We start from the raw sequence: 12,712 nt of genomic DNA, 5'->3' as shown, positions 1-12,712 counted from the left end.
GATGAGCGGTCTGCAAATCATGTCCTATGAGGAACGGTTAAAGGATCTGGGAATGTTTAGCTTGCAAAAAAGAAGGCTGAGAGGAGACTTAATAGCGGTCTACAAATATCTGAAGGGCTGTCACAGTGCAGAGGGATCAGCCCTATTCTCATTTGTACAAGGAAAGACTAGAAGCAATGGGATGAAACTGAAAGGGAGGAAACACATAAGATATTAGAAAAAAACTTTCTTACCGTGAGGGTGATCAAGGAGTGGAACAGGTTACCACGGGAGGTGACGAGTTCTCCTTCAATGGAAGTGTTCAAACAAAGGCTGGACAGATATCTGTCTGGGATGATTTAGTGATCCTGCACTGAGCAGGCGGTTGGATCCGATGACTCTGGAGGTCCCTTTCAACTCTATCATTCTATGATTCAATAGCTTACTATTTGCATGGAAATAGTTTGACCAACTAAAATCTCTTTCACTATATATTGCATTAGTAAGTGGCACATTGTGCCACCAGACACACTGGTACTATAAATAATACTAATAACTAGTTAGATTCAATAAACACCACTGGGCATGTACTGCCCATACTGGGGGCACAAAGCAACAGATCCCAGTATTGTTGGTTAATTCTACCATCTATTATTATGCTGATGTCACAGAACGCATTATGTGTGTATTCCTACACCAGCTTCAAGGTTACATTTGCTTATTTGTATTAGGGCTCCTACCCACTTGCGTTTTTTTAACGCTGCATTAACGTGCATTTTTTTTTACTGCGAATGTCAATGGGACTTTCTAATGTTAAAAACGCATCGCACAAAAATTGCAAAGCACCAACTTGCAATGTGTTTTTAACATTAGAAAGTCCCATTGACATTAGTATTAAAAAAAAAAAAAACGCAAGTGGGTGAGAGCCCTTAGAGAAATGCTCAATGCAAACCGACATTCCCCTTAGAGGACATAATACGAGTAGTTATATATTCCAATATTTGTGGTAGGGCATATAGATCTCGATATTGGTGAGATTTTCAATGGGTGGAGCTCCCATTTCCAGAGATGACAATCTACAATGTGAATATTAATACAATCATCTTTGCCCAATATAAACAAAAAAAGAAAACTAAAATCTCATTATCAAAGATTAATACGTACACAGTCCAAACCAAAGAGGCAGAGAAAACCCACTAGGATAGTCAAAATCTACCCATATTGAAATGGGGGTTCAAACTCTTTGGATATAATGTCTCCAGCATATGTATTTACCTTATGTTCTCTCTTTGCGTTTACTACCCCAAAGTTAGTGAGGGAATGCAATCTATAACCCTATATCTGAACCAACAATGGTCCGCTTCCATGAAATGCCTAGAAACATGCAAGTCAGGATTCCCCCCCCCCCCCCCCCCCAATTATACTCTTATGTTTGATATGTCCATAGACTTCCATAGTAGTCTCTCCAATGAAGATATAACTGTAGGGACATTCCAGCATATAAATAATAGTCTTACATGTATAGAAGAAATTAATCTTATAGGTTCACCATATTGCTACAACTAGAGCAATTCAGGCAAAGGAAATAAAAATGGTAATTTTCCCAGAGCTGCCCAAACTGTCAGTCATACACCACATGGGGCCAATATTTTCTTTGATTTATTTGTACATTAACTGCTATAGGACACTTTAGGGGGTTATTGGAAATTCACCACTTGGCCAGCCTTTCACCAGAATAGAGCAGGATCCTGGCAAGATCCTTACTCTGTCCTGAATATGTTGAAATGAAATTGATCCCAAGGGTAGCCTGCCTATCAGGTAAGGGCAGAGTATTACCTTTTTAGTAGTGTCTATGGCTAATCTCTACAGCGGTGTTTCCCAAACTCCAGTCCTCAGGGACCCCCACAGGTCATGTTTTCAGGATATCCTATAGTAAGAACATCTGAGGCGCTGCTAATAATTATATCACTAGTGCAATACTGAAGAAATCCAGAAAACATGACCTTTGGGGGTTCATGAGGACTGGAGTTTAGGAAACACTGCTTTACAAAGAAATTTATTACATGTTTTGGTAATTCTTCTGTCTGCTCTAACATTATCTGATACAATATGGTTCACCCCAATGAGCTGGCTCTAGGGTAACTAGAATTAATTGTGCCCGAAAACTGAAGGGAATCCCATGATGCTGTTACGGTAAGTTGTACTTTTCTAATACACCCATTTAACATCTCATTGAATTGCTATTGCATGAGATAATTTTCTGTCCATATCAAAAAGATATGAAGCGCCACCAGCGCAGAACGTGGCCGGTAAACAGTGACGCATACACATATGCCTTCAAGGGAGGATATGAAGAAGTTTTTATATATTAGTCCCCATTGCATTCTCCCTTTGTAGCAAATAGAAGTTATTTATAAAGAGGAAAAGATTCCTCCACCAGATGACCTCTAGCAGCAAGAGGACAAACCGGGCCCACATCTGACCAAGCCCTGTGCCAGCCAGTGCGCCACAGACTGCAGCATGACCACCATCGTCCTGAATGGAGGTGTAAAGGAACACCACGTCAAAAGAAACTAAGCAAAAATAATCAGGTAATGAGTGCAAAGATAAATTATGAACTGATTTTGTCAGGGAAAGCCAAAACCAGTGAAACAGGAATACTTACCAGTGATCCGCTTTCTATGAGCCCATGACAGCATGGGAGACTAACTTCCAACTACATAGAAAATATATAAAAATATACACGTTTTTTTATATGCACTTAAAACATGGTATGGGAGGTAGTAAAACGGTGCTGTTAGGGGCTTATGGAAAACAGACTAGCATAAAGGCCCTTTTAGGCCTTCTTCACACAGATCAAAAGGCACCGCCATGAGAAAATTGCAGCGATATCGCATTGCTGGCCCGTGTGATATCGCTGCGTCTTCTCGCAGCAATACCACGATTTTGTAGCGCTATAAAGTTGCATGTGGCGCTAAAAAGTTGCATGACTTTGTAGCACCACATGTGAGGATTTTCGGATGGGTGGGCTTGAAATATAAGCCCTACCCTGGAATAAGCTCTAAGTGCAGAAAAAAAAAAATAAATTATACTTCACCTAGAAGCGCTGTCTGGGGCTCTGCTGTAGCGTCTCCCTGGTCCGCGGCACTGGTCATCTTCATCTCTTCTGGTTGGTGATTGAAAAATGGCTGTGATTGGTTCATCAAGCGCTGGCTGTGATTGGCTAAGCATCAGCCATTCAGAGACAGTGCTTCCAGGGAGGTGGGGATTTTTCAATCCCCGGCCAGAAGAGACGAAGGAGAATAGTGCCAGGAACGAGACGCGCCAGAGATGACAGTGCTTATAAGGTGATGTATACTGTTATTTTTCCATGCAGCCAGGGCTTAGATTAGGGCTTTGACAGTAGGATTTCCATTGTTCCATTGCAGTCAATGGAAGCCATCCGTCCTATGATACTTCCACTGTGAGCACAACGGAAATATCATGAGAAATTGCGTCACCGCCCAGCGCCGATCCGAGACGCTTGCGGCAGATCTGGAAAGGCGAGTATAGGGTCTTTGGGGGGCGCCGGGTCAGATTTGTGTCTCCTCTGTTATGGGGGAATAAAGGTTGTGATTTCCTTTGCACCAATCGATGCTGCCACTTTTCTTCATTTGGCTACTATACTGGTGGGTATGGTCCGGATCCATGTGGCTGCTGCATTGAACCTTTAATCCCTGCCCATGTGCCGGATTTCCGACACTGAAAGTTTGCATAGGAGTGCATTACAATACGCACTCCTATGCAGACGGCCGCGGTTTGGCCGCGCGAGATTTCGCGCAGCCAACAAACCACGGCATGTCCTATTTTTGTGCGGGGCACGCACTCACCCAGCTCCAGTCTGCGCATGCACGGCTGCGCGGCAGCTGGCACATGAAAGAGCCGGGGCCGCCAGGTGCGGGTGAGTACGCGCTCGTCCCTGCAGGCTCTCGGGTCGGGTCCCGCGGCGAGAATTCTCGCTGCCGGATCCGACCCGCTCGTGTGCAGGCGGCCTTAGGGTGCCTGCACACGAACGGAATTTCTAGCGCGTTATTTTAGGCACATTGTCCGCCCCAGACCGCAGCCAATATACTCCTATGAGGATCCACAGTTGTCCCCAGATGGACGGATGTGTATCGCGTTTTTTCACGCGCTTGAAAAAATCTGCGACCTGTTCTAATTTGGGTCGGATTCTGCGCGTGAAGCCTCCAATACAAGTGAATGGGTGCGTTTTTTCACGCAGTACATCCGCAGTGCAGCTGCAGATGGAGTCACTGGTTGCTATGACTACAGGAAGTAGGCATGGTAGGAGGTGTCCCAACACACAGCACAGAGCTTCACAGGCAAATTTCAGCAGCAGCACTGCCCTTCCAGTCACCTCATCCACCAGACAGCAGCCAGCAGCCACCAGCCTGCAGCCACAAGCCACCAGCCTGCCACAAGCCACCAGCCTGCAGCCACCAGGCGTAACGAATAATGATAGACATGGGCAAACTTGTTGCAATGATGCAGGACTTCCCTAGCATATGGGACAGTAACTCCCCAGAGTACCTAGACAAGAATCGAAAGGAACAATCCTGGCTTCAACTCTCTGCTCAGGTTTATGGGGATGCCTGGACGAACGCAATAGAAGCGGAAAAGAAGAACTTGCGTATTATTCGCTATTGCGTCAAATGTCCTTTTTTTTTCATTTTAACCCCTTAGTGGCCAAGCAGTTTTACTTTTGTTTTTATTGTGCTTTTTTCCATCCCAACTTTTAACCCCTTAGTGATGGAGTTTTTTGCTTTTTTCCTTTTTTTCCCCCTACTCCCTAAAAAAATCGTAGTTCCTTTATTTATCCAAGGACGTCGCTGTATAAGGGCTTGTTTTTTTGCAGGACGAGTTGTATTTTGCAATGGCACTATTTATTGTACCATATAATTTACTGAAAAACCTTTAAAAAATTGTAATCGGAGAGAAAAAAAAAGACTTTCCACCATCTTTCGGTGCGTCCTGTTTCTGCAGCGCGCAAAGTGCAACAAAAACGACCTGATATTTTTATTCTATGGGTCAGTACGATTACTACGATACCACACTTATATAGTATTTTTTTTGCTGTAGTACTTGTATTTTTTTTTTTAAGATATTTAATTTTTTGAAATTATTTTCTGTGTCCATTTTCTGCGTGCAATAACTTTTTTATTTCTTTGCGACATAGTTCTGTGAGGGCTCATTTTGTGCGGTATGTCCTGACGTTTCTGTTGGTACCATTTTCGCATACAGTTGACTTTTTGATCGCCTTTTATTACATTTTTTCTCGGAAATAGGGTGACCGAAAAAGTGCATTTCGGGCGTATATTCTTTATTTTTTTTTTACCACATTCACCGTGCGGGGTAAATCATACATTACTTTGATAGATCAGACTTTTACGGATGCAGCGATACCAAAACGGTCACACTGCAGGATGGACGACTCTCCGCAACGCTGGCAGAAAAGAGCACATGACCGGCTCCATTGCCGGTGTCCTTTCCTCCAGCTCTGTGGAAAGACGTCCATCCTGCATTGCGGCCGTCTTGTGCAGGAAGACGGGTGCATCAGCTGCCAGGATGCGCCCAAGTTACTAAGCCCTCCCTGTTTGTTTTTTGCGGGAACAGTTGTATTTTCCACTGGTGCCACTGAAGCGGCATTTATTGGGTTAATAGCCTTGTTCAGCAGACACCCGCAATGTGTAGAGGGAGATAGGTAGTATTTCTTGCCAATGCAGGATGTAAGAATGCAAAATCTGTAGTAATGAATTCCTCTTGTGAATTTTTTTGCAGTGACTGAAATAAAGTCACGCTGGAGAAGCGCCCGAAAAAAGTTACATGGATCAACCATGCCCACAAAGACATCAATAATTTAACGGTGCTCGCACAAGCAAGAGGGACAAAACGGAGTCTGGGTGTTGGTTTTTAAGCTGTTTTCCAAGGAATGGGCAGTTCTCTAGGGGTTGGGTTTACAATAAGGGGTGGCTGCTGGTTTTTCTGCGCGTTTTTTTCCGCAACACATCCGCACGTGATTTTTCACGCATCCGCACCTATCCGCAAGCACATTTAGGTACCATACGCTCGTGAAAATCCGCTAGCGGAATCTGGAACGCTCGTGTGCAGGCGGCCCTAGTTGGGAAAAAATATCTACCCTTGATGAATGATTCTAGGGTCTCTAGGAAAATAATTTCTGACGCTCCCTGTTTGGGGGTTCTTGGATCTCTTCGCTAATCCGAGCAAAGTAGACATATTTGATCAAATATATCCTGGTTCAGGATCCATTCTCTCCAGACAATAGTGTCTGCCTAGGAAACAGGCATGGATATTGTCAGTTTCCTTCAGGTAAACTGCAACCCCAGAGAGAATGAGCGTCTACTAAATTCAACATCTGATGTACAGTAGATGTCAGATATGAGGATCGGAAGCCCCTCATGGCTGTTGATAAAGGTTACTGCAGTCACATTTTGTCACTGAACAGCTGGGTTAAAAAGGTTATTAACCCCTGTACTGACATGGCCCTTTTCAGGGTGACCGAACTGGCTCTGATCAGATGCTCTATTTTCCTTATAACCCCATGTAATTGGGGAGGGAGGAAGCTGGCCTGTTAGAGATTTTACTGTATTCCAAGGAAAATACACTAGCAATTTAGGAAAAGGCAAGATTTTTCCCAATTTATTTCTCGCCCCAACAGGGACAGAATGTTTATTACTCTTTATTGGATTTCTGACGCCTTCCACAACAGCTAGTCTACTGCCCAGGTAGGGGACAATGATCACTTTTGCCCTCAGTGTGGTGAATAATCTCGGAGTCTGAGAGACCAAAAGGGTTTGGTACTGAAGACGCAAAAATGAGCTATTGGTCTGAATTGCCACTTAGGGGTTTCTGAAAAGAGGGTTGAATAGTTAAATGATGGTATGCATCTTTGATATTAATTGACGCCTATTATACATGATGGAACAGTCTCTATGTAAAATTTATGGTAAGACCACTCACAGTGCGAGTCTTTTAGCTTTATAATGGTGCAGTAACAGCAATTGTGTTTTTCTCAAATACTTCAAACGGAGTTGAATAGAAGCCCTGCCCCATCTGGAACCTGAACAAGTACTCTTTGCCCTGTTAGAGAAAACAACTACTCGATGTGCTGTTTCTTTTACAGAATCTGACCTTAGATCAGCGAGTTTGAGCTTTTCTGTAGGAGGGGAGCAAAATTCATGACGGTATCCTTTTCTCACAAAGTCCTTGACCCAGGCCTGAAAGATAAAAAGGCACTCCTTACCTGAGGCCTGGTGTCATTGCTGATACTTACTGGCAGGGATCAGACTTATTTAAAGAGAAATCTGTTGCTTTTCTTATGAAATTTTTCAATTTTTATTTTTCTCGAATCTGCCATTGTCTTCTCTCCTATGTCTTCATATTGGACCCACCTCCCCCCCAAAAATAAGCGGTAGCTGAAGAAAAAAAAATAAAAAATTATTTAACACACACACACGCACCCTCTCCCGCGCTGTCGCCGCAAGCTTCAGTTGCTTGCCTCAATTACAGCCATTTATTGAGCACTGGCTGTGATTGGCTAAGCGTCAGCCAATCACAGCCAGTGCTTCCAGGAGGGGGGGATTTTTCAATCCCAGGCCAGAAGATGAAGAGGAGAAACAGTGCTGGGACTCGGGTAGAAGGTGCGGTGGTGGCAGCGGAAAGTGCTCCTAAGGTGTTCTTTTTTACAAAAATTTTTTTGTGCAGCTAGGGCTTAGATTTGGCTTTGACAGTAGGATTTCCTACTGTCAAAGTTGCATTGCACCACCCGAAAATCGCATTTTTGTGCGATGCAACAGAGAGGAAGGCTCCATAGGGAAACATGGGCTACAAAACCTCATGCGTCACGGACATATTGCAGGACCTGGAAGGTTTTTGTGTCAGGTTGTTGCATGCTACAAAACATCACACATGTGAATTAACCCATAGGAAAGCATGGGCTTCATATACATGCGATTTGTAGCAATGTAGCAACGCAACAAAATCTTGCGATTGTTGCTTGTGTGAAGGAAGCCCAAGTCTGTGTCCCGAGTTAGATAGAGCTACAGCCCTAGTGCTCAATATGAGCGCATCAGCAATGAAATTTATGTATTTGGACAGTGGAAATTGAATCTAAAGGGCTCACTCCGATGAGCGCTTTTAGGCCTCATGTTAACGAACCCATAAGGTTTCCCTGTGCAGATTCCACCCGGCCAGCAGACATGAGGCCAAAAAAATAGATTATACCTTCCCAATAATCGGGTTTCCAGGAGTCTCCACGACAGCACCAATTGAGATTGCCTCCTCCTGATAGGACAGGAACATACTGAGAGGTTAAAAGCTCCCCCCCTTCCCCACTTTCCTCAGTGGATTGTAACGAATTGCCGGGGGAGCTTAAATTAAATTTTTTCCCTAACTGGGTTTTTTTTTTTGTTTTTTTGTGGGAAATTATATTCTATAAATTTCTTTACTACGTTCTTAGGGGGGGGGGGGGGGGAAGGTACGGGTGCTGTCGTGGAGACTCCTGGAAACCCGATTATCGGGTATGTAGAATCTATTTTTTCCCCAGTCGTCTCCACGACAGCACCAATTGAGATGTACCAACTAAAGTTTTTTCCCTAGGGTGGGATTGCTGCCGAGAGGACTTTGCGGCCGAAGGCCATGTCCTCGTCCTGCTGCACTTTTACCCTATAGTGTTTAATGAACGTGTGAGGTTTCTTCCAGACTGCGGCCTTGCATATCTGCTCGACCGAGGATGAGCTATATTCGGCCCATGAGGATGCTACTGCCCTTGTAGAATGGGCTTTAAGAGCTAAGGGGATTTCCTTCCCGAGGGCCCTATAGGACTATAATGGCCAGGCGGATCCACTTGGCTATGGAGCTTTTTGCAGCTTTGCTCCCTTTGTTTGGGCCACTGAACTGGACGAACAGGTTGTCGTCCCGTCTCCAGTGGCTTGTCGCATCTATGTAGCCTAGGACTGCTCTCCTAACGTCCAGGCAGCTTAGGGTTTTTTCTTCCTCATTTTTAGGTTTACTAAAGAATGAGGGAATTATTATGTCTTGGGACCTATGAAAATGTGATACTACTTTTGGCATGAAGGCAGGGTCCGTTTTAAATACTAATTTGGTGTCCGAGATTTTCAGGAACGGGTGGTGGATGGACAAGGCCTGCAGCTCGCTAACCCGCCTTGCGGAGGTGATGGCTACTAGAAAAATGGTCTTAATCGTAAGCATTTTTATTGGTAGTGCTTCGATCGGCTCGAATGGTTCTGCTGTCATGGCCCTTAGGGCCCAATTAAATTCCGGTCTGGAAAAAGGTTTATGGGCCTAGGTTGTAATCTAGCTGCTGCTGTCAGGAACCTGTTGACCCATCTGTTGTCCGCGAACCTTGTGTCACATATGGCGCTATGGGCTGCGTCCTGGACCTTCAGGGTGCTTGGAGAGAGGCCCATCTCTAGGCCCTCCTGCAAGAACTCTAAGATTAAAGGGATGTCCGGGATAGAATCCCCGGAATCCCTTCCCTGTCTCCATGAGGAGAACCTTCTCCAAACCTTCTGGTAAATAAGGTGGGCCGCCTTTTTCCTGCTGGACATTAAGGTTTCTACCACTGTCTCTGAGAATCCCTTCCCTCTTAGTGAGGATTCCTCAAGAGCCATGCTGTTAAGTGGAGCTTGTCTAGGCCCGGGTGGTTCAGTGGCCCCTGTGATAGCAGATCTGTCCGGGTAGGAAAGGTGACTGGGTCCTGGACGCTCAATGTTGTCAGGAGACCGAACCAACTTCTCTTGGGCCAGAAGGGGATCACCAGGATTATTAGCATGCATACCTGGGTTCTGAAATGTTGTAAGACTCTGGGGATCAGCGGTATCGGAGGAAAAGTGTACGCCAGCCCCTCTCCCCAGTCCTGGCCTAGGGAGTCTATTGCTGTAGGACGATCTCCTGGCCGGAGGGTGAAGAATTTGCCTACTTTGGCGTTCTCCCTGGTTGCGAACAGGTCCACTTGTGGGGTGCCCCACCGGTTGGTCAGGATTCTGAATGCTTCCAGGGAGAGAGACCATCCTCCTGGGTCTATTTGCCTCCCGCTGAGAAAGTCTGCTTTTTGGTTTACCGTCCCCTTTAAGTGTGTTGCCGTGATCGAAAGGATCCGGCCCTCTGCCCAGTGAAAAATTTTCTGCGCAATGTTTTGCAGGGCAGGAGACCTTGTGCCCCCTTGGTGCCGAATATGGGCGACCGTGGTGGTATTGTCCGACAGTATCTTTATATGCTGGTTCCGTAGCGAGTTTCCTAACTGCTGTAGGACCCGCCATACGGGCTGTAGCTCCCTGTAGTTGGAGGATTGTTCTTTCATCCTTTGAGACCATGGGCCCTGAAAGAACTGGTTCCCCACATGCGCTCCCTATCCCCAGGCGCTTGCGTCCGTTGTGATGTGCGTGGCTGGGTTTTGTAGCCAATGAACCCCTCGCTGCAGGTTCGCTGGGGATGTCCACCAACGCAGGGATGTTTTCACTGTGTTTGGGATATACATTTTTGTCCCTAGCGAGGACTGCTTTTTGTCCCACGTCGATAGGACTGAGGCCTGCAGAGCTCTGGTGTGAGCCTGGGCCCATGCTACTCCTGGAATGCATGACGTCAGGCTTCCCAGGAGAGACATGGTTTCCCGAATTGTGCATGATCGTCTCCGTAGGAAGGTTTTGACCAGCCGTCGGATTTTTTGTATTTTTTCCTCGGGCAGGCAGGAGCATTGCGATTCTGAGTTGAGCGTTATGCCCAGAAACGTCTTCTTCCTGTCGGGATCTAAGCTGGATTTTTCCCAGTTTATGATCCATCCTAGAGACTGGAGGAGTTCTAGCACTATCTCCAGGTGTTGCGTTAGGAGTTCTCTGGACTCTGCTATTATCAAAATATCGTCCAGGTAGGGTATTATTAGGACCGACTTTTTCCTCAGGTAGGCGGCTACCTCTGCCATAATTTTGGTGAAAATTCTGGGTGCTGAGGAGATCCCGAAAGGCAGGCATCTGAATTGATGGTGCTCTATTCCTTTGCCCATATCCACTGCAAACCTTAGGTATCTTTGGGACCACTCGTGGATCGGTATGTGGAAATAAGCATCCTTCAGATCGATGGATGCCATGTAGGCCCCTTTGGGAATCAACTTTATCGTTGAGGAGATGGACTCCATTTTGAATTTCCTGTATTTGACGCAGGTGTTCAGAGGTTTCAGATTCACTATCATCCGCTGTTTCCCGCAGAGTTTTCTTACTAGGAAGAGCCTGGAATAATGGCCCTGGGTTTCCTCGTTTCGCGGTACGGGGGATATTGCATTTAGTTGTTGCAGGTCCCGAACGCTTTGCCTTAGTAGGTGTAACTGTTGCCCTGAGCCTCCCGTGATAACGAATTTCCTTCTGGGGAGGGACACCAGTTCTATCTGGTATCCCTGCTGTAAGATCTTTGGGATCCATGGGCCTTCGCAAATCGCGGCCCATTGAGCCACAAAGCTCCCCAGCCTTGCCCCTACAGGGCTGGCATCAGGGTCTCTGCTTTAGCTCCCCCTGGTGGGGGTTAAAGAGGATATTCCTTCCTCTGCCCCCCTTGGGGTAACTCCAGTGGCCTGTCTTGCCCTTGCCTCGGGCTGTTGCACTGGGGTTCGGAAGAAGGTCTTCCCTCTCTGCGGCTTTTCTTCCGGGAATCCCTTCTTTTTGTCGGCCGCCTTCTCCAGGATCTTGTCTAAGTCCGGTCTGAACAAAACTGACCGTAGAACGGGAGGGTGCATAGCTTATTTTTAGAGGCTAGGTCGCCTGACCACGATTTCAGCCATAACACTCTTCTGGCCGAGTTAGACCGGGCTGTAGCTTTCGCCGAGAGTTTGACTGTGTCGGCCGCGGCATCCGCTATGAAATTTGTTGCCATACGCAGGATAGGAAGAGAATTCAGGATCTGTTCCCTTGACGTTTTATTGGTCAAATGTAGCTCCAGCTGTTCTAGCCATACCCCCAGAGTGCGCGCCACGCAAGTGGCTTCAATCCCTGGCCTAAGTATGTTTGCCGCTGCCTCCCATGATTTTTTTAGAAGGCCGTCAGCTTTGCGATCCATAGGATCTTTTAATTGTGCGGCGTCCTCAAAGGGCAGGCTCTTCCTCCTGGCTACTTTGGCCACTGGGACGTCTACCTTGGGTACCTCCTCCCAGCTTGTGCAAACTTCCTCCTCGAATGGGTACCTTCTTTTTACACCTCTAGCGGAGAAGGAACCTGCGTCTGGTTTCTTCCACTCTTTGGATAATTTTCATGATATTTTTGTGGACAGGAAAGGTATGCTTACGCCTCTTCCCTAGTCCCCCGAATATCTCATCTTGTAGGGTACGTGGTTCTCTGGGCTCTTCCATTTTTAGTGTAGCCCTGACTGACTTAATTCCGTTAAGTCGTCCTGATGGAATAGGTATCTTTTGTAGTCCTCATCGGCCGCTTGTTCCTTTTGCTCCGACCCGATAGAACTCGGAGTCGGAAGGCTCGTCGGGAACATATGCCTTTTTCTGGCGTTTAGCTGGCGGTGCCAGCTGTGATGTTAGGGCTGATCGAACCTCCTCTTTCACCAGCTTCCTAACATCCTCCATGAATCTCCTCCTGATTCCTCTTTGTCTAGCCTAGCTACGCACGCCTTGCATAGAGGCCTCTGGTACGTAGCTGGCAGTCTCGTCCCGCACTCCACG

This window comes from Eleutherodactylus coqui, chromosome 2 (assembly GCF_035609145.1).
Source record: "Eleutherodactylus coqui strain aEleCoq1 chromosome 2, aEleCoq1.hap1, whole genome shotgun sequence".
In the NCBI taxonomy this organism is placed as follows: Eukaryota; Metazoa; Chordata; class Amphibia; order Anura; family Eleutherodactylidae; genus Eleutherodactylus; species Eleutherodactylus coqui.
Note: the sequence above shows the minus strand (reverse complement) of the source record.